Here is a 20300-nt window from a genome sequence, read left to right on the forward strand (position 1 = left end):
AGCAAGGGATCCAACATATTTGCCTGGGGTACATCAAAATTTGCTTCTACCTCTGTCGATTACTCTCCATCCAAGATAACTTGCTGAATCCTCCCTACCAAAAACTCATCAATCCATTCTCAGATTTTCCTTAATAATCCATAGATCGTACTTTTGAAAGTAAGTGCAGGTGTGGTACTGTGTGAAATACCACTCGGAAATCGAAAATACTGCGTCTACCTCATTTATAAATTTTAGTGCATTCCAGTCATAATGCTCTATCGTTTTATTTTGAACTCATTTTCAACAACACAACAAAATGAACGGGGAACGCTCTGATATCTACAGTCTGTACCACGCGATATATGTCGATACTGCCCACAGACGGCACAGCAGTTGCATGCAGAGCAAAGTATTTCAAAAGTTTTTGATGTTGTCAATATTATTGCGGAACCTTTCAATCTCACCCGTAGATGTTCAATATTATTGTGTGTCAGAAAAAAAAGAGCAATATTATTGACAGTCTAGCCGGCGCTTTGATGAAATTTTGCAGAGATCTATACAGGCAGTCACTGTCTGTGTTCTATCATTGAATATACTCGGAAGAGAGCCTAATAAAACTTAGTACAATATCCTCGGTCAGAATTTGCAATGACTTGCAGAGTATAGCTCTAAATGTTGGTAAGCAAAATGTCATTTACATATGTTTCATATGCATCTGTTTTTGTTGTGTGTGTATATAGAGCCATTTCTCTCAATTGTGGTATCTAATAGAATATAATTTTTATGTTAGTGCATTCATTGCTGCCCTTTATATGACTATGTATGCATATAACAAGAGCATCAAATATTATTGCATCCTGAGGGGCAAAAAGAAGACAAGCTCGTGATCCCATCTGAATTTATTGCATCCTGCTCGTGAACTTTTTATTCCAAAACATTGATACACAGTGTACGCAATGTTGCGTTATATATATATATATATATATATATATATATATATATATATATATATATATATTGGATATACGTATGCATGGCATTCCAGAATCTTTGGAACAGCCATATTGTGGATGGCGGAGTGGATTGATTAGTTTTGAAGTATTTGCGCTTTACGATTGTCAAAGAATATTGTGTCTTGACGCAACTGCGGCAAGGTTGTAGGATTTACGGACTCAATGAACTGCGGTAAGTGTAGAATAATGGCCAGCCGTTTGTGGGTTTATGGGTTACTAAATGGAACAAAGAGCTTTGCAGGGAGTCTGTCATAAGCAGAGGCATTTATTATTACTATCTTGCGTCGTCTGTTATGTTACTGCTGCGTTGTGCTGTGTTATGTGTATGCTATGTTCTAATATAAGGAACTGTTTAACAGGAGACTGACCCAACAAGCTGCAAAATGATTGATACCAGATTCTAAACTGACTTACAGCGATTCACCTTTGTGGCTTGTGGCAATTTCTTCTCCCATTCTTCTTTTTACGTTTTTGCACCAACAAATTTAGACTTATTCTGTTGCAGGTTACAATGTTGTGCTGTAGTTTTTGTTTACACCCTCCGTAGTGTAGTATTACTGGCATATATAGTTGCGATCTACTCGAGATTCTTGGTACTCTTCTCATTTCTTACACAGTGGCAGGTTTCGTGGTTGAAGGAACTTTTTTTGATTATGCTTGATATTTTATCTTGTAGTTTATGGTCTTGAGTTGCACCTGTCATGAGCAAACGATTTCCACATGGGACGGTTAGCTGTCAGTGGAAGTGGGATTATATATAAGGAAGTTCGATGATTTTCAAATCCCGTGTAAATAATTTTAAGAGCATAACACGATGGTTTACCTGGTCACTAGTTATAAATTACGAAACTGCAATAAAGCTTGGGGAACGAGCCCATTGTTTTAAGGCACTTGACGCGGAGACGCTGAGTTCGAAGCACGTGTGCTCACAGTGATGTGTTTATTGCTGTTTCGCTTCGTCGCGTATTGTGAATGGTGGAAGGGGGGGGGGGGGGGGGATAGCAAGAGACATCACCTCATCTCCAAGTCTTTGTAATTTTTGAAATTAGTCAGGCTCAATCTCATATGCTGACGATGTTGACGTTTTTTTTTTTTTTTTTTAACTCCAAGTTACTTTACCTTTAAAAATATCGAGATTTGACGACTTTCATCTCCAGCAACATAAAATGTATTTGGAAAAGGTAAACTTATTTATAGGTGAGTACACGTTCAAATTTCATTGTAAAGCTGCTCAGATAACATTTTGCTGTTGGTGTTTCATCTGTCATGAAAGCTAACCCATTTAGTTTGTTGCAGAGTACATTTGAAAATTTTTTGCGACTGCATTTTTATATTTTATTATAAAATTGACATGAGTTATCAGGTGTTAGTGAGTGAACTTAATTATTTAATAAGCCCATTTATATTAGTAAGAACGTTTTCTCAGAAAGTGTTGGTGTCCAAAGTCTCCCAGCATTTTCTCACTAGTCACAAGTGTTGAAAGAATCTGTTTGTAGAAGATTCCTGCCAGATAACAGATATTAGATTTGAGAAACGAAATAAATTTGTAGAGGCAGAGGAAAGATAATTTAGGAATTGAAAATGAGATGAGATACTAGTGAATTCCACCATGGAAGTTGTCTCTCTGAGAGAGAGCCAGCATAAACTGAGATGAGGGTTATATTTGCAGCAGTGTTGTACTGGTGTACCCTACTTGTGTGGGGAAGAAGCTAAATTCCCCACATCGTTGAGTGGAGGACCCCCCATCTTCATGGCTACTGCACATTAATAACATGTTGTCATCTTCTCTAACAGTGTGGTAATATTCATGTAGGCATAACTAATGTAACAGTGGCTGTTGCTAGTCAAATTGTATGAATGTTCTATTACTGTTTGCCTGTATAGATTGATTCTCTCTGGTCTCTTTAAATCACTGAAGTCAGATAATTGGATTCTTAGTTTGATAGGTCATGTTCTTAATTTCTTCTGCACCTACTTTGTCACAGCTTGTTCCATCTGAAATGCCCCACATAAAAGCTGCAGTAGATAACTGTGCAATTAATTATCTGAAGTGAACATGATGAATAGTCTATTTTTGTGTTAACCTTCGTTGACTCTGCAGACTCTCAACCAAGCTGTCACATCCCAACACAACTGTGGTCTCGGGCTTTGCTACAGATCAGTCAGTCAGTAAGTCAGCGAGCATGTCAGGTTTTCTTCCTGCTCTCCATGTAGAATACAAATGCAGTCAGCCACTTCCCATTATGCATTGTGCAGTTACCAACTGCAGTACACAATGGGAAATCAGAGTACACAGTAATTGAATTATAGCCTACATTTGAGACCAAAATAATATCATGTAACAGGAGCTACACTACTTTGCCTTTGAAGTGGCAATTGTTCTGGATAGGGCTTAAACCACTTTACCCAAAGAGAGAACTCATGTTTACAGAAGGTAATAGTGGTTACTTTAGTTGCAAAACAGTGGATACATATACTGTTTGTAGAAGTCACATGTTAACTTGCGTAATTTTTTTGTGTTTTGGTGTAAAATAATGACCTGTATCTGTGATTGAAGTAAAGGCTACATTATGGAACACACACATTCTGGATGTGGATACCTGTTAAGTGAACTGTATACTTGTACTTCTGTACAATTTAAGGGTATGATATTTTGTTTTTTTGCTTTTGTTGTGTAAAAAAGTGTTAATTAAAAGATTAAATAAAAATAAGTAAAGTCAGTTGCTCACCTATATTGGTTACTGTGAAACAATCAAATTGCATGAAACACAACAGTGACCTTACTATCTACCACTACTATTTCTGGTTTAAGTACAGTCTTTCCCATACCATGCAAGCTGATGGAGTGCTTAAGACACTGGACTCGCAGCCTAAAGGACTGTGATACACAGCCGTATCCAACCATCTGGTTTTAGGTTTTCTATTGTTTACCTCAATTGTTCGAAGCAAATGCCAGGATGCTTTATTTGAAAATGACGTAGTAGATTTTCTTCTCAAATCTTGGTACGGGCTGTCTGTAAAAATTTCATTGTCAATGACATTTTAAATCCTTCTCTTCCTTTGTATTGTAACATGTTGTTTAAAGGTATAGTGGTAGAAACGTATGTTCTGCACTGTTCCAGTTCGAAAGCTAGCTCCAAGAATCCATTGTATTATGTACTTTGAAGAACTTTTTCCTACCAACTTGAATCTGTGTAGTACTCTTTGATATTTTGAGACTTTATTATTGTTGACCTATTGTTTAGTATAACATCAATTTTTGGGAATGAGTAGAGATTGTGACATAGTTCCTCTTAATTGCATGGAAAACGGTTTTTGATATTTCAGTCCAATCAATAACACATGATTTGTTAAACATATATTTGTTTCTGCAGTTGTAATAAAATTAGTATGTTTTAGTAGATAGAATAAGTAATAGTGTTGGACTGAGTAACCACCAGAATGAAAATTTATTTGAAAGGTGAAACAATGAAAATAATGAAATCACTGTTGTTGCCTCAGATTTAGAGTGATTCATCCTGAGAGATCAGACTTCGCCTCATATCATTCACTACTAATAAAATTTAACACACAGTACAACTACAGCAGAATGGGTAAAGAATGGAATTTAATAGTAGCCTGGTGAGTCAGGATTGTCAGGACTGACATGGACATAGGAAAATTGGATGATTGAGTGATTGAGCAGTGACTTTGTACCATGAATGGTCTGCTCACAGCTTAATATACTGTTGTCGTAAACAGTACTGAATTTTAGATTATTAACACTGGGGGAAATTCCAATCAGTCAAGTTGTTCTGGTATGTCATTGTTTGGGGCAATTTGAAGTATAACCCACTAACCAGATAACTCGGAATCTGTCTGAATTTATGACATTAAGGCATAAACATAAGCGACTCAAAACAGTACCAATAAAGACTTTTAAAACATATCAACCTAGTTGATTCGCAGGAAGCTGACTGGGAAACAGAAGACCAAATAAAAGAAGTACTGGGCTATGGACTGCTAGGTGCTCCACATCATCCATCATTTGGCACAGCAACATAAGTTAAACAAGATCTAGAAAATGTCTGTCTTGTATCCACATCTACTGATGACGAAGTCTGTAATTTTGTCATAAAAATTGGAAACATCATTGTCTCCAGCACTTAAGCCACCAGCCCTATCCTGGCAAGCCGTTATCCACACATTCTCATCCTACCACATATATAGATGACTATAATAGCCACATGATCAGTGGAAATACAGAGACTGCGACAATGACAGTCTAGCGAAATGGGTGGAAGATGAAAATCTTACCCTACTGTCCAATGCTAAAGAACGGCCTACTTTTAAGTCGGCAGTGTGGAGGTAGGAATACAATCTAGATCTATGCTTTGTTTAGACAGACAACTCTTGCCAGACCCCAGGAGTGTTCAAGAAAGGTCTTCGATGATTTCTCACACAGCCTGCACTGACCAGTAATGATAGAGGTATGAACACACATCCCTCTACATCTAACGTTCACCCATGGTTGAACCTTGATTAGGACTTCAAAAAGTATATATCAAGAGGCTACCAAAAGCAGTACCTCTCTGGCTTGTCCCAAAAAAATTGAGGAGTTGCATCAAAACTTCATAAAAAGTGATCAAGAAATAGCTGATGAACTACTGTGCAGTCTAGGTGTGGCAAAATGGCAAAACTGTATGGAAACAGTAGAAAACCCCAATTTTTCAGGTAGCATGGACTTCTGTAAAGAACTTTTGAAGTGCATCCCTGGCTTGAAGGAATGACAGCAATTAATCCAAATACCATTGCTTCACATCTAGTTGTGACATCCAGAGCACTAAAAGGCAAAGCACATCCAAAGTGCAACAAGAACTCAGAACCCTAAAAGCTGAAACTAAATAACATCCCTTCACTTGGGAGGAAATCACATCATCACATAAACATGTAAAGCCAGGAAAACTTGAGGGTTTAACAATATCCATCTGGAATTCTGTATAAATTGTGGCAAATAAACAAAAATACATTATGCAAGTGGGCTATTTACCACAGGAATTAAAATGCTCTAAGATAATCACTATATTTAAACCTGGCAAACCAGCTGATAGCCCTGAGAGCTACAGGCTAATGGCCCTGCTACCTGTGACCTACAAGCTACTAGAACAGGTTGCCATAGTATAAAATTATTTGAAGCAATCCCAGTTAAACAAGCAAACTTCTGGCAATAACATATCTGCACAGATGTTCTGTCACTCACCACCAACACTGAGGTAGGATTTCAGAGAAAACCTAAATCATCATCTACATTCATTGACTTATTGGTGGTCTGTGATACAGTGTGGACAGGAGTGGTATACAAGCTTCTTCATATAATTACTTGTGAACAAATTGCTAGCCTAATTGGCAATACACTAAGTGACCAACTGTTCAAAGGAATCGTGGGATCCAACTTCAGCTCCCCAAGAAAAGTAGAAATACCTGTATATCACAGGGAACAGTTGTTGCTCCACTTCTCCTCAGCTTGTATGTTGCAGGTATGCCAAAAACAGTCAAGGAAGTGTGGGTACAAGGTTTACCACAATTGAACAGTCAGAAGAAATCCTAATGGAGGATGTAGATGTTGTGGGAAAGTGCCCTCACAAATGTAAACTCCAACCAAAGACCACCAAAATGGAGGTTTCCAGCTGCACCTAAATAATAATCTCACTGGAAGATAACTCAGCAGGTTGTTGTTGTCTTCAGTCCTGAGACTGGTTTGATGCAGCTCTCCATGCTACTCTATCCTGTGCAAGCTTCTTCATCTCCCAGTACCTATTGCAACCTACATCCTTCTGAATCTGTTTAGTGTAGTCATCTCTTGGTCTCCCTCTACGATTTTTACCCTCCACGCTGCCCTCCAATGCTAAATTTGTGAACCCTTGCTGCCTCAGAACATGTCCTACCAACCGATCCCTTCTTCTTGTCAAGTTGTGCCACAAATTTCTCTTCTCCCCAATCCTATTCAATACCTCCTCATTAGTTACGTGATCTATCCACCTTATCTTCAGCATTTTTCTGTAGCACCACATTTCGAAAGCTTCTATTCTCTTCTTGTCCAAACTAGTTATCATCGATGTTTCACTTCCATACATGGCTACACTCCAAACAAATACTTTCAGAAACGACTTCCTGGTACATAAATCTGTATTCGATGTTAACAAATTTCTCTTCTTCAGAAACGCTTTCCTTGCCATTGCCAGTCTACATTTTATATCCTCTCTACTTCGACCATCATCAGTTATTTTGCTCCCCAAATACCAAAATTCCTTTACTACTTCAAGTGTCTCATTTCCTAATCTAATTCCCTCAGCATCACCCGACTTAATTCGACTACATTCCATTATCCTCTTTGCTTTTGTTGTTGTTCATCTTGTATCCTCCTTTCAAGATACTGTTCATTCCGTTCAACCGCTCTTCCAAGTCCTTTGCTGTCTCTGACAGAATTACAATGTCATCGGCAAACCTCAGTTTTTACTTCTCCATGAATTTTAATACCTACTCCAAATTTTTCTTTTGTTTCCTTTACTGCTTGCTCAATATACAGATTGAATAACATCGAGGAAAGGCTACAACCCTGTCTCACTCCTTTCCCAACCACTGCTTCCCTTTCGTGCCCCTCGACTCTTATGACTGCCATCTTGTTTCTGTAAAAATTGTAAATAGCCTTTCGCTCCCTGTATTTTACCCCTGCCACCTTTAGAATTTGAAAGAGAGTATTCCAGTCAACATTGTCGAAAGCTTTCTCTAAGTCTACAAATGCTAGAAACGTAGGTTTGCCCTTCCTTAATCTAGCTTCTAAGATAAGTCGTAGGGTCAGTATTGCCTCACGTGTTCCAGTATTTCTATGGAATCCAAACTGATCTTCCGTGAGGTCGGCTTCTACTAGTTTTTCCATTCGTCTGTAAAGAATTTGTGTTAGTATTTTGCAGCTATGGCTTATTAAACTGATAGTTCGGTAATTTTCACATCTGTGAAAACCTGCTTTCTTTGGGATTGGAATTATTATATTCCTCTTGAAGTCTGAGGGTATTTCGCCTGTCTCATACATTTTGCTTACCAGCTGGTAGAGTTTTGTCATGACTGGCTCTCGCAAGGCCGTCAGTAGTTTTAATGGACTGTTGTCTACTCCTGGGGCCTTGTTTCGACTCAGGTCTTTCAGCATACAGTTAGAAAACACCACCTTCACTCATAATAAATATGTGTAGCCATTGTCTGAACTATCAGTGTATCCTGCAAAACCAGCCGAAAAATTGAAAACAATAAACGTCTTCATTCGATGCCCATGTAGTCAAACTGATGGTCTAGTGGTAAAGTGCTTCACTGTAAACTGACATCTTAGGCTTGAACCTCAGTTGGACCTTGGGTTTGTCTGCACTTTAACGTAGCCTTTTCCCCTTGATGATGTGAGGTGTTAGCAGAAATGACACACAGTTCAGATTCCACATTAAACTGTGGGTCCCCTTTCCCTGCGTGGACAACTGCAGTAGGTTAGGCGCATGCAAGTTGCTGAAGTGGCATCCAACTTGAAAGATTTGCACCACTCCTGTGAGCCATAAGAAGTTACTATATACCTATATGGAATAGCTTGGGGAGGGTTGGAATCCACCCCATGTTGTTCTGCTCCAAGTCTTGTCTTCTCAACCTGTAAATGTTTCCCAGTTTGGCTAAAAAGTCCTTATGCACAAAAGGTGCAGGTCAAAATAAATAATGCCCCGAGAATGATTTCTGGCATTACTAAATAAGTACGTACAGAAAAGCTGCCAGAACTAAGTCACATTCTGCCTCCCTCCCCTCTCCCCAACTATGTCACCTAAATGCTCACATACAAGTACAAAGAGAGCATGGGTAATAAAAATCTACCAATCTATGAAGATGAAGATGTCGATGATGCGAACAGTAACAGACTCCACACTAGGTGACCAAAAATAACAACAAGGGTTGGACTCAAAAACTGACTGGACAAAAAAGTGATTGTGGAGAATCACATACCATCAGCCACATTACAGAAGAATGCCCCCTCAACATCATACGATTGTAGACCAGATTATTTCCTGTTGGCAACACCAAAGTTGATAGATTGCATATGTGGTGTAGAGGTTTGTTAAGATTTTAGGTTTACAATAGTATTCTTCACGTTTCACATATTTTTTAATGTGTCAATAAGCTATATGATAAAAATAATAAATAAATACAATGGAGACTCGATTATCCGGACCTTAATTATACGGATTCATGGTTATCCAGATTAACTGTGAGAAAGTATTTCTGTACCATCCAGTCTGTCCACTATCTACCCATGCTGCACATGGCAATTGAACAGCAGAAAATGAAAAAAGATGAAACAGAAGGAAATTTAGATGCAGAAAATGATACACGGCCATCTCGTGCAGAAGCCTTTAAAGCCCTGGGAACAGCTTTAAAGTGATTCGAAAAAACAGTGTGAGACTCTGTGAGTTTACCACAATTTAAATGAATTCGTGATGTAGCATTGATGAAGAGAAACAATTGTTTGTTAACAAAATTAAACTACAGAGACTGTTCAACGTAACTTTTGTTAGATGTTTCATGATTAAAGTTGTGGTGTGTTAGGAAGTTTAAGAAAATATGTACATATGTATGAAAATTCTGACTTCTTAACAAATATTGATTTTAATAAGTATTAATATGTACTAACCCTAGAAAGGTAACCATGTGACAACATACCAGAAGATAACCATACATAGGCAACATAGGTTCTGCCTAGAGTTAATAATACAAAAATTGCTTTCTTTCATGAATTCAGTTATCCACATTTGCTATTATCTGAATGATTTAACATGACAATTAGTGTGTTTAATTGAGTTTCCACTGTAAATGGAATATAAAAGAATTAGTATTAGTACAGGAATTAGCCAAAAGCAGGACTGCCAAATTGTTGTATTACAGAAGTAGTAAAGTGCTAAGTGTGTATAGTGTTTCCTGGGCTCATCTCTGTACAAGTGAAGGATTAGTATGTGACAACAGTGATTATCTGTAATATGTAGCACATTACTGTTGACAGCCACACTGAGTATGTATTGTGAATAAAATGTGGTTCCTGAACACACTGGAGGTAGGAATATTGTGGGCAGTGTTCTCTCAATGGAGCTGTTATCTGCTTAACAATTTTTTTTAATATCTGGGTAGACTGGAATATGAAGCGACCCCTTATTTGCTCCTGAAATAGTGAGCTATATCAGCAGACTTGTGACTTGAGCAGGAATCTGCATTGGCATGTGTATTTTTGAACTTTCATGTGATTAGCAAAAATTATGTGATGACTTGAAGGTGTCAGAAAGAGCAGCTCAAACTATCCATATGCTGACATTTCAGATTCTTTCCTTGTGGATTAAAATGTTTTTCACAGGGCTTAGTTGATGAATGGCATGTTAGAAGATTATTGTTAGAATGCAATAGTGTGTCTCACAGACTTGGGTCCTTTGAATGTGTATGGGAATTGCTTAAGACATATTGCAGATAAGCCTGCACCTTTACAGCAATTGATACAGTGTGCCATTTCTCTTCTTGAAGAGTGTAATACCATACAGATGGGAGAAATGTTGGCCACTCAGTGATGACAGCTGTTGTACTGTCGGATACTATTCTCCATGTCTTGAGTACTGCAGGGGAGAATTAAACCATTATCATTTTCATGTTTGGAAGAATGTATGTACTTTTAATCTTCTCCAGCCATCCTGGTTTAGGTTTTCTGTAGTTCCTCTAATTCACAGGCAAAGGCCAAGTAGATTCCTTTGAAAATAACATGGTTGATTTCCTTTCTTATGCGTTCTTAACTAAGTTTTCGCCCGATCTATAATTACTTCATTTCGACAGAATGTTAAACCCTAAGCTTATTCCCGTCTATAAACATATTATAGTATATTATATATCACATTGTCATATGTGTGTCACAGTAAATTGAAGGCTCCAACTCTGTAATAAACACTGATCTGCAGAGTGAATCTTTTGAATCCCTGTAGTATCACTGGGTCGACAGAAGCGTCTGATCCCACGCGTCGGCGTTGACCCGTGACGTAAGGGTGTTGTCGTGTGTGACGTCATGATGGCGTGGAGTTTGGTTTGAGTGTGGCGTGTTTGTAGATGTCGTCATATTGTGGTTTGTTGTGCTCTCTGGTGGTATGTTCAGGGTTTTTGTTCGTGTGGTGTAATGGGCTCAGTTTGCTTTTGCTCATTATCCAGAATTGTTAGTGTCAGCTGTGTTTGTAGTGGAATTTGTTTCAGTGAGTTAATGATTTTGTGTGAAGGTTAATTTAGTGTTTGCTGTACGTCGTGTGGTAATTTTAGTAAAATTAATCGGTTGTTTTTGTTCAGGAATGGATATGACGGATAAAATTAAGTGCGCAGGTCAAGGGAAGTGTTCAGTCCCGATGTGTGGCTGTGTATGTTGGTATCAGGAGATGTTTTTGAGCTATATAGGCCAAGGGAAGTGTTCGATCCTAATCTGTGGGATCGGGAGCTGCTGTTGAGCTATATAGGTCAAGGGAAGTGTCCGATTCCAGATGATATTGTTTAGTGGTATTTGGGGAGTTTTGTGATGTCGGTTTTTTCGTCTTTTTGTGTGGTTTTGTATGGGAGTGGGAGTCTAAATTTGTTTATATTTAGTTTGCTTGCACCACCCCCACCCAAAACACCCCATTTCCCGCACTTGTGCCGTTAGTGTCATTAGGCTTCTTGTGGAAAGTGTGTGTGTGTGTGTGTGTGTGTGTGTGTGTGTGTGTATTATCATCACAATGTGTACATAACGACTTTATATGCGCCATATTGGAATCGTGGTTTATGGTCGTTTCCGCCATATTTGTGGCGTCATGGGTCAAAGCAGACAGGCGGGATTGGACGCTTACGTATTTCTGCCTTGTTTAACGTGTAAAGAAAATGTTTGCCACTGACATTCACTATCATTAACTTCAGTTTGCATCATTCAACATACTTAAACACTGGGGAGGGGAGGTTGAAGGATTTGACATAGTCAGATGAATTATGGTCCACATTGCATAACATGATTACACTATTGTAGATACTCCTGCACACACAAGTGGCTGCGGGAAATATGTGTCAAATACATTATAACAATATTATTTCCTGATAAGTATTATCTGTTGGCAGTTTTACTCCATCTTACCACACTAATACTACTTGAATAGTTTAAAGGAAGACTGTTTCATCAGTACCTTGTCTTTTGCTGTGTCTTTATCTTGGTTTCAATTGTTTTAAGGACCTCTATAAGTGTACTATCAGATTTACCATTATGAGTCTCGTCGCACTTTTAGGGACCTAGATTGCGTTGCTGTAATTTACTAAGTAAAGAAATTGGGCTGTCAGTACCAGATGACAATAGTTGGAAATTGTACTATGCAGTTTTTATCCATATGAGTTAAACAAACCAGTAAAAGGTAATGTAATATAAAGGTGAGAGTAGGGGATCCAAGGCTAGACCACTGAGAAAATTTGGTCAGCATGCCACCATTTTGCTTATTTTCCTTAACACAAATCATAACTTAGTTTTTCCATTTAAGTGCATAGTAGTTGCCAAAGAGTGAATCTATTTTCATTGTTTTTATCAATGGTGTCATGCTTACATACTATGTAATTTCTCATTGCAATTTTCATATTTGTTGTATGTGTTAATGCATGTAACATGTGGAGATGAGTTTTTGAGATCTCCCCCCCCCCCCCCCCCCCCCCCCCCCCATAATTACATGTGTTGTTTCATGCTAACATAGCTATGAATAGTCACATATATTGGCAGTCTTCTAACCAGAACACCATAGCTGACTAGCTAGCCTTAGCTTGTAAATGTACTATAGTTATGTCAAATGGGAAAACAGGTGACAATATCATATGAATTTATTTATTATGAAGTTGGATAAGTTAGCCTTCAGATTTACTGTAATGTTTTCAGTTGCTGGGCTTAACACTTGAATTGCCTTCCTAAAATGTCAGTTATGGAGAGGTGCCATTTAGTACTTTCTAAGCAGTCATGATTTTGGAGTTTAATAGACATTTTGTTTTAAAAAAATACTAAAGTGGTGCAGTTGTTCAACCAGTTGGGGAGGTCAGGGTTGAGATTCCTGTCTGGCTATTCTGATTGAGGTTTTTCATGGTGTTTGTAAATTGACTGAAGCAAATGCCAAGATGGTTCCTTAGAATAGATCACAATAAATTTCTTTCACCATCCTTCCTCTTATCTTAGATTGACATCACCATTAGTTTGTTGAACCCTAGTGTTCTTCCCTTCATTACTGAAAGAGATTCTGTTTCTTTGTTCATTATCATAGCATATTTGACATGGCATTAAACCCACAGTTACCAGTCCTTAATATTAGTTCTCCTGTTAACTTGGTGTAGGCAAATACTGTAGTGCATTCTAATCATTTTTCCTGATCTTCAGATCATTATAATAAAATCAGGATTGTACTGTAGGATAGTGTGAATCATAATGTTCCTACAGACCTTTCTTTACATAAGCTCTTCCTTGCAGTGAATCTTCCATGTAATGCAGAAAAAATTGTTTAATGGATGATTACATTGCTGCTTACAATATCAAAATTTGAAAAAATTCTACTGCTATTGAACCAGTTTAACAATTGTTTTATTTTATTAAATAAAAATATTTGTTATATACTAAGTTTTTATTTTGTTTTTATTTCATTATTATGATCCTACACACATCTTATCCTCTGAGTATGTATAAGGTTTTGAAAAGTCATTCGTCAGTTTTATGAATATCTACTAGTGTGTTGAATAATAAGTGAGAAGTGTAACAAATCACTACTGTTCTATTACTCTGTATTATAACTACAAACTGTACATAAATTTTACAGATACATAAAACTGTAAATGCATTTTACCATAATATCTTACATAGTGTATACCATATTTTAGCTTTGAAGGAAAATTTCAAGCATTTTAATTGGTGGGTTTGAAGTGACAACTTCTAAGGTCATTAGTCTCTTACGTGCCGCCCCCTCCCCTCCCCGTATAGATCTGTGTAACCCACCTGTCTGCAGCTGGAGTAAATCTGTTTGTGCAACATGTCTGAGGTGGCGTATCGGTACCAGCTGGATATTTATCCAGTAGGTTGTGTGAAACTGCCTAGAAACCACAGACAGGCCAGCCAGTTTGCCAGCATTTATTGTTACTCTGCAAGGCTGATTTCATTCACATGAGGCTTGCCTCCCCATGTCCTGGAAGTGGTGCATAAACATGCTTAGTTATCCAGGTGGGTTTGTAAAATATTTAAGTAAAAGCATAAAACTTAATTTTTACTTGATTAGTCAAATGTCATGTCCATGTAATGTGCATTTTTTTAAAAAAAGAACCTTAAGGGCTATTGTTTTTCTGGGAGGGGTTTTAGTCTAGTTCTGTTAAGAGAGAAACTGCCAATGTGTCTCACCATTATGACATCTGCTCAGACATTGTCTTTGGATGATCATTTCCAGTGGTGTATATTGTCATGCGTGTTTAGGTAAATAACTAGTAGATTTTGGTTAGCAAAAAATTTCAGAAATATAAACAGAGACACTGAAATATATCTGGTCCTTTGAAAAGCATTTTTCTATACTGCTTATCAGAATCCGATGTATGAATGACTTAGTGTGAAGGGGGAAAAAATCTGCAGTAATTTTTTTGTCAAATGACTGAGGAGTTAAGAATATATGGTGAAGTTCACTGAACACATGTCATGATTTTACAACACATTGTGTAAGCTTGATGCATATTGTAATATTTTAGTTGTCCTAGATCCCACAAATTTGTCATGTTATCTTTTTCCTGGAATTTGGCATCAGGCATTCTGGTTTGTTATTAAAATTAGCTGTGGCAAAATACAGAACTTCATTATAGTGAAAAGAATTTATAACTGAAATTTACAAAGGGTTTTCTTACCTATGGCAGATAAACATATTTAGTAACCTAACACACACCCCATTTCCTTATTGGATTTTGCATAATTTCACATATGTGTACCCTTGAAAGGACAAGTAAATAGTTTCATTTTCCATTTTCAGAAAATCATAAATCCTCATACTCAAAACCCAGACCTGTTATGAATTCGAAATACTTCTTCTTTCCGTGCATATCCTGCCTCCAAAAATGTAATTTTCTTTTTTCCTTCATGTGAATTTCACAAGAGAAGTGTACCACTTGTCACACTAGTGTGTGCAACAACCTGAACAGGAAGGTGTTCGGCAATAGGCAGCCATCCACAATGTATCAACCTGTCTTGAAAATGCAAACAGAATGTTGTTTCCCAGTGTGCTGTGTGTCTTTGGTCTGCAACATGCATCAGAAAGGTTTTATAATCTAAGACATGAACAATGCAGATGTGATAAAAGGTATTGAGATGATATTCACTATTGTAATTACCTGTGATGCACCTGGTGAAATTATACCTCAGCACTATTCTGCAACATTTCTCAACAGACATTACACCATAACTACCTTCATTCCCTCAACTATTGTACAGCTTATACTAATGACAGATGATTGAACATCCGCAGTTTTTCAGCTTTTATTTTATGGTTGGATGCCCTTCTTTCCTCCAGTTACTGCTAGAGAGAAAAATCTTGCGTGTCATTTTCTCATTTGCCTGAATTCTGTAAACGTTCAGCATGTTTTGGAATTTTAATTTTGTGTCTGAGACATATGGGAACCCACAAAGCATTTCTGTAGAAGGCAGCTTACAAACACTCACAATGGTCAGTGTACTACCCCAAGGTTGTTAAATGAGTGTGCAGTTTGTCCACTTCTGTCTTGTCTTGCAAGTCAGTGCAGTTGGTTGCAGCTGGTAAACACCAGTGTCCAAAACAGAGAATTTTGTATATCACTGCAGATCATTTGGCTTTCATATTTTTTTGAAAAACCTCCCAGCCTAAAGAGTATGAGAGTTGAGAACCTTGCATAGCTGGGATGAACAGCAGAAGTGAGAACACTACTCTGTTCGTGCTACACATGGAGGGGGGGTTGGAGTTAAATGGAAATGTGTAAGTATGAAAGTGAACAGTGATATTGGAAGTAAGGTAGTATGTAGGTTTCCGAGCTTCTCAAAACATGAAAGTTGCGAATGAAAGCCATGCTATTTTCAGTCACTGAAGTTCAGGGGTAACTTCCAGGCCTTAATGGATATTTATATGAAAAAGTTACTCAAGTTCAGAATAGAGGTCATTAATGTACAACACATTGAAAATGCAAATGTTAGTACACATGCAGGTGAATATATTCAGCATGGTTCAGAGCTCAACATGTCAAGGACTGCTATGGATGGTGTCCATACTGGTACTGTCCAGTTTATTCTACACAGAAAAACACACTCAACAGTGACTACAATGATATTGCCATTCGATGAAAATGTTAGAGATCATCTTATTGTCTCTTCTGCAGTCATCTCCCAGAATGCAGAGCTGAAATCTCCAGCCAGCAAGTGTCAGTAACATCAATCACAGTTTGGTGTAGAGTGACCATCACATCTTCTCAACAAGGGCGTAACAACTACATTCTCTGACTACTTACAACGTGGCAAGCAGATATTCCTAAGTTGACCCTGTCCCCACGATGAATGTTTACACTACTTAGACAACATTTTGAAGGGGGAGAGAAAGCAGGGAGACATTTCAAATTAGAAATGTGGCCCACTAATTATTGAAGTTGGACAGTTCTCTGTTCAAGCTACAGATAGCAGTGTGTTATGAGAAGTTAACTTAGTATACGTATCATACTGAATCGCTCTTGGCAAATGCTGGGATGGTTCCTTTTAAAGGATAAGGCCGATTTCCTTCCCCATCCTTGACACATTCAGAGCATGTGCTTCATCTCCAATGATCTCAATGTCGATCCTCATCTTCCTACGCGTCATATTGAAATTTTAGTAGACAGTCTCTTCTTGTATTACATACAATCCTAGATAACATGTCCAAATGCAGTTAAAAGCATGATTGAACATTTGGAGGCTACGCTGTGTAAAACACTTAACTGAAAATAGAGCTATACCTTCGTAAATTCTTTATCAATCTGTGTCTTACACACCATTCAGAAGCAATCGATTTACGATTAGTATTTGCATATCTGGCATAGACATATGTGTTTCCTTGTCTTACAGATTTCACCTGGTGAGAGACTGTTTGTAATTGTAATTTTGGTGTTCATTATCATTTATACCACTAACTGCAGTGCTGTGAAGAGCTACACATGAGGTGAAGCCATAGTATTGAATAAACAGCAAAATCAACTTCAGTATTCTACAAGTTTCTCCCATTGGCGGGACACTACTTAGCTAAACGTGGATGATGAGAATCATTCAGTCGTAAACGGTGAAGAATGCAGGAAATTCTAGACATAAAACCAACCACGGAAATCAGACTGAATTTCAGATGCTAAGAACAGAGTAAAAAAACCACTAGAGAGTGGAAAGATCTTGGTGGAGCTTTGTTACAAACGTAAACCAATCCGCTATTGCAGTTGATACATTGTACACTGTGTGAACCGAGGTATTAAATTATCAGTTTAAAAATTCAGCTTAGATTTACTCAAATGCATCGGTTAACCCTGTCAAAGACAGTGAAAATCGTGGAAGATCAGTTAAACGATATGGATAAGGTCTTGAAAAAGGTTATAGGATAAACATTAACAAAAGTAAAATGAGGGTAATAGAATGCAGTTGAATTAAATGAGGCGATGCCGAGGGAACTAGATTAGGAAATGAGACAATAAAAGCAGTCGACGAGTTTTGGTATTTAGACAGCAAAAGAATTAACCATGACCAAAGTAGGGGATAAATTGTGGTTAGATATCAGAGCAAGTGTAGGCGGAAAACTACAGGAATGATCAGACTTGTCTTTGCAGGATTTGCGTTATTAGTGTTAATGTCACGACTTGCCTACGTTGGTTTGAAACAAAAGCATCAGTGTGTATTGCTGTTGCAGTCACTCAACGTGGTTCAGGACAAGGTGAGCAGGGCTTTACCCGTGAAACTGTTTTACTGAACCAACAGCATTAGTGCTGCTGCTGTTCGCGAGTGTATAGACGCATTAAAGGAATCTGGAGAGGTCCTCTTTCTGCATCGGGGCTGAAGAAAATGACTCGGAAGATCGAATTAACTGGCGATTTGGAAATTGGTCCTGAGAGACGCCGGTGGGCTGCTGTGCTACATATTGTTGAAGTTACTGTTGTCATGACTGAGAATGCTGGATCCGATGTGTGATATTCAGGCAGTGCAAGAGTTGTCACGGTAGCCAACATCCCACCTGAAATATTCCGGGCAACCAGTAGAGCAATCTCTAGTGCGATTCTAGGCTGTCGTGGTGCAGGTGGTCGTTAAATTGAGCAACGTTTGTAACTTGAATGTAAACATGGTATGCAATTAACAAATGCTATCCTCCCATGTGGAAATAGAAATGTTTCTTTCAGTGACTTATTATCTCTCTTCCGCATATCCATTTACATCTATACAGATACTCCGCAATCCACCCTGCGGTGCCTGGCGTATGGTACCCTGTACCGTCATGTCATTTTCCTTCCTGTTTCACTCGCAAATAGAGCGAGGTAAAAACGACTATCTAAATGTCTCCGTATGAGCCCTAATTTCTCGTACCTTATCTTCATGGTCCTTAGGCAGAATGTATGTTGGCGGCAGTAGAATCGTTCGGCAGTTATCTTCAAATGCCGGTTCTCTAAATTTTCTCAATAGTGTTTCTCGAAAAGAGCGTCGCGTTCCACATTTGAGTTTCCGAAGCATCTCCGTAACAATCACACGTTGTTCGAGCCTACCGTTAACAAATGTAGCAGCCCGCCTCTGAATGGCTTCGATGTCTTCCTGCAATTCTACCTGGTACGGATTCCAAAAACTCGAGCAGTACTCAAGAACAGGTCGCACCAGCATCCTATATGCGGTCTCCTTTACAAGTGAACCACTATTTTGTAAAATTCTCATAATAAACAAGTATTTCTACAAAATTTCGTTGTACTGTGATCACACGTTTTTCGTGGGATTCTCTCAAGTAGCGAAACTTTTATCATAACCACCCTCCATAATGAAGACTGGCAATAACAAGAAAACATTAGTAAAAAAGATAAGTTTGTCAACAGGGAATATAAATTTGTGTTAGGAAGTCTGTTATTAAGGTATTTGTATGGAGTGCACCCTTTGAAATGAGGGGTTACAGAAGAATGCTAGAGATGAGATAGGTAGATCGAGTAACCAATGAGACTGAATCAAACTGGGGAAAAACACATTTCTCAGTCTGACTAAAGATGGGATAGGTTGATAAGACACATTCTGTGCCGTCCTTACCAGTTGTATGGATAAGACTCTTGAATGCTTGGTCATCTGCCGCGTCGTTTGGCTGCTCGAGTACCTAGGTCACCTGAGCCGCTCCCAATCAGGTTTCAGGCGCTACCGTTCCACTCTTGACAACTTAATTCTACTGGAGATGGCGATACAGGAGTCCTTACGCCGGAACCATTTGGTTTTCGTGTTTTTTGACCTCGAAAAAGCATATGACACTACTTGGATGTAAAACACCCTTCGCCAACTTCATGAATGGGACCTACGTGGAGTCATTTCTCGAGGGCCACGTTTTCTTTACCGCATTGGCGATGCCATGTCTGATTGCTGTGTTCCGGAGAATGGTGTCCCCCAGGTCAGTGCCCTCAGTGTCACATTGTTTCCTTATCGCTATCAATGGTATTTCCTCTGCAGTCAGGAACCCAGTCAAATGCTCTTTCTTTGTTTGTGGATGACTTTGCAATCTTCTAATCTTCCTCTGATCTTAAGACGACGGTGAGGCAGCTACAGCTGACCATTAGGAGGCTGGAAACCTGGGCCCAGACAACTGGTTTTCGGTTCTCTCCTGAGAAGACTGTGTGGAAATTTTAATCTTGCTCGTCGGAGTTTTAACCAATCAGAGCTAGTGGCAGCGTGGTCTATGGCCTGTTCTTCCTCCGGATGTTACATGCTGTCCACCATGAGGGCATTCAGATACCGACTGGAGCCTTTCGGACCAGCCCAGTTCAGAGGCCGGTGAACTACCACTCTGGCTTCGGTGACGTATCCCTTTGGCTCGACAGGCGCTGAAAATCTCAGCGTTACCTCAGTCATTGGCATTTAGTTCAATGATCCAACCCACCTTCGAACGACTGTCCAGGAATCGGCGCCAAGCGACCCAGCCATTTGGTGTATGTGCTACAGACTGTCTCAAGGACCTGAATCTATCGGGCATGAAAATATACACCCAGGGATGGAACACTCTGCCG

At 38.7% G+C, this 20300-nt stretch overlaps 1 protein-coding gene across 5 annotated transcripts in view; it reads left to right on the forward strand.

Annotated features, from left to right (window-relative positions):
- Positions 1–403: 403 nt before the first annotated feature.
- Positions 404–20300, forward strand: part of LOC126297666 (uncharacterized) — a 275101-nt gene continuing 255204 nt past the window's right edge. For 2 of the 5 annotated variants that reach the window (XM_049988758.1, XM_049988757.1), the window contains exon 1: positions 1048–1167. The gene's annotated coding sequence lies outside the window, so the exon portion shown is untranslated. Of the gene's footprint in view, positions 661–1020; positions 1168–20300 lie in introns of those variants that run through there. The other 3 variants (XM_049988760.1, XM_049988761.1, XM_049988759.1) reach the window with 3 other exon arrangements.

This window comes from Schistocerca gregaria, chromosome X (assembly GCF_023897955.1).
Source record: "Schistocerca gregaria isolate iqSchGreg1 chromosome X, iqSchGreg1.2, whole genome shotgun sequence".
NCBI classification, from domain to species: domain Eukaryota; kingdom Metazoa; phylum Arthropoda; class Insecta; order Orthoptera; family Acrididae; genus Schistocerca; species Schistocerca gregaria.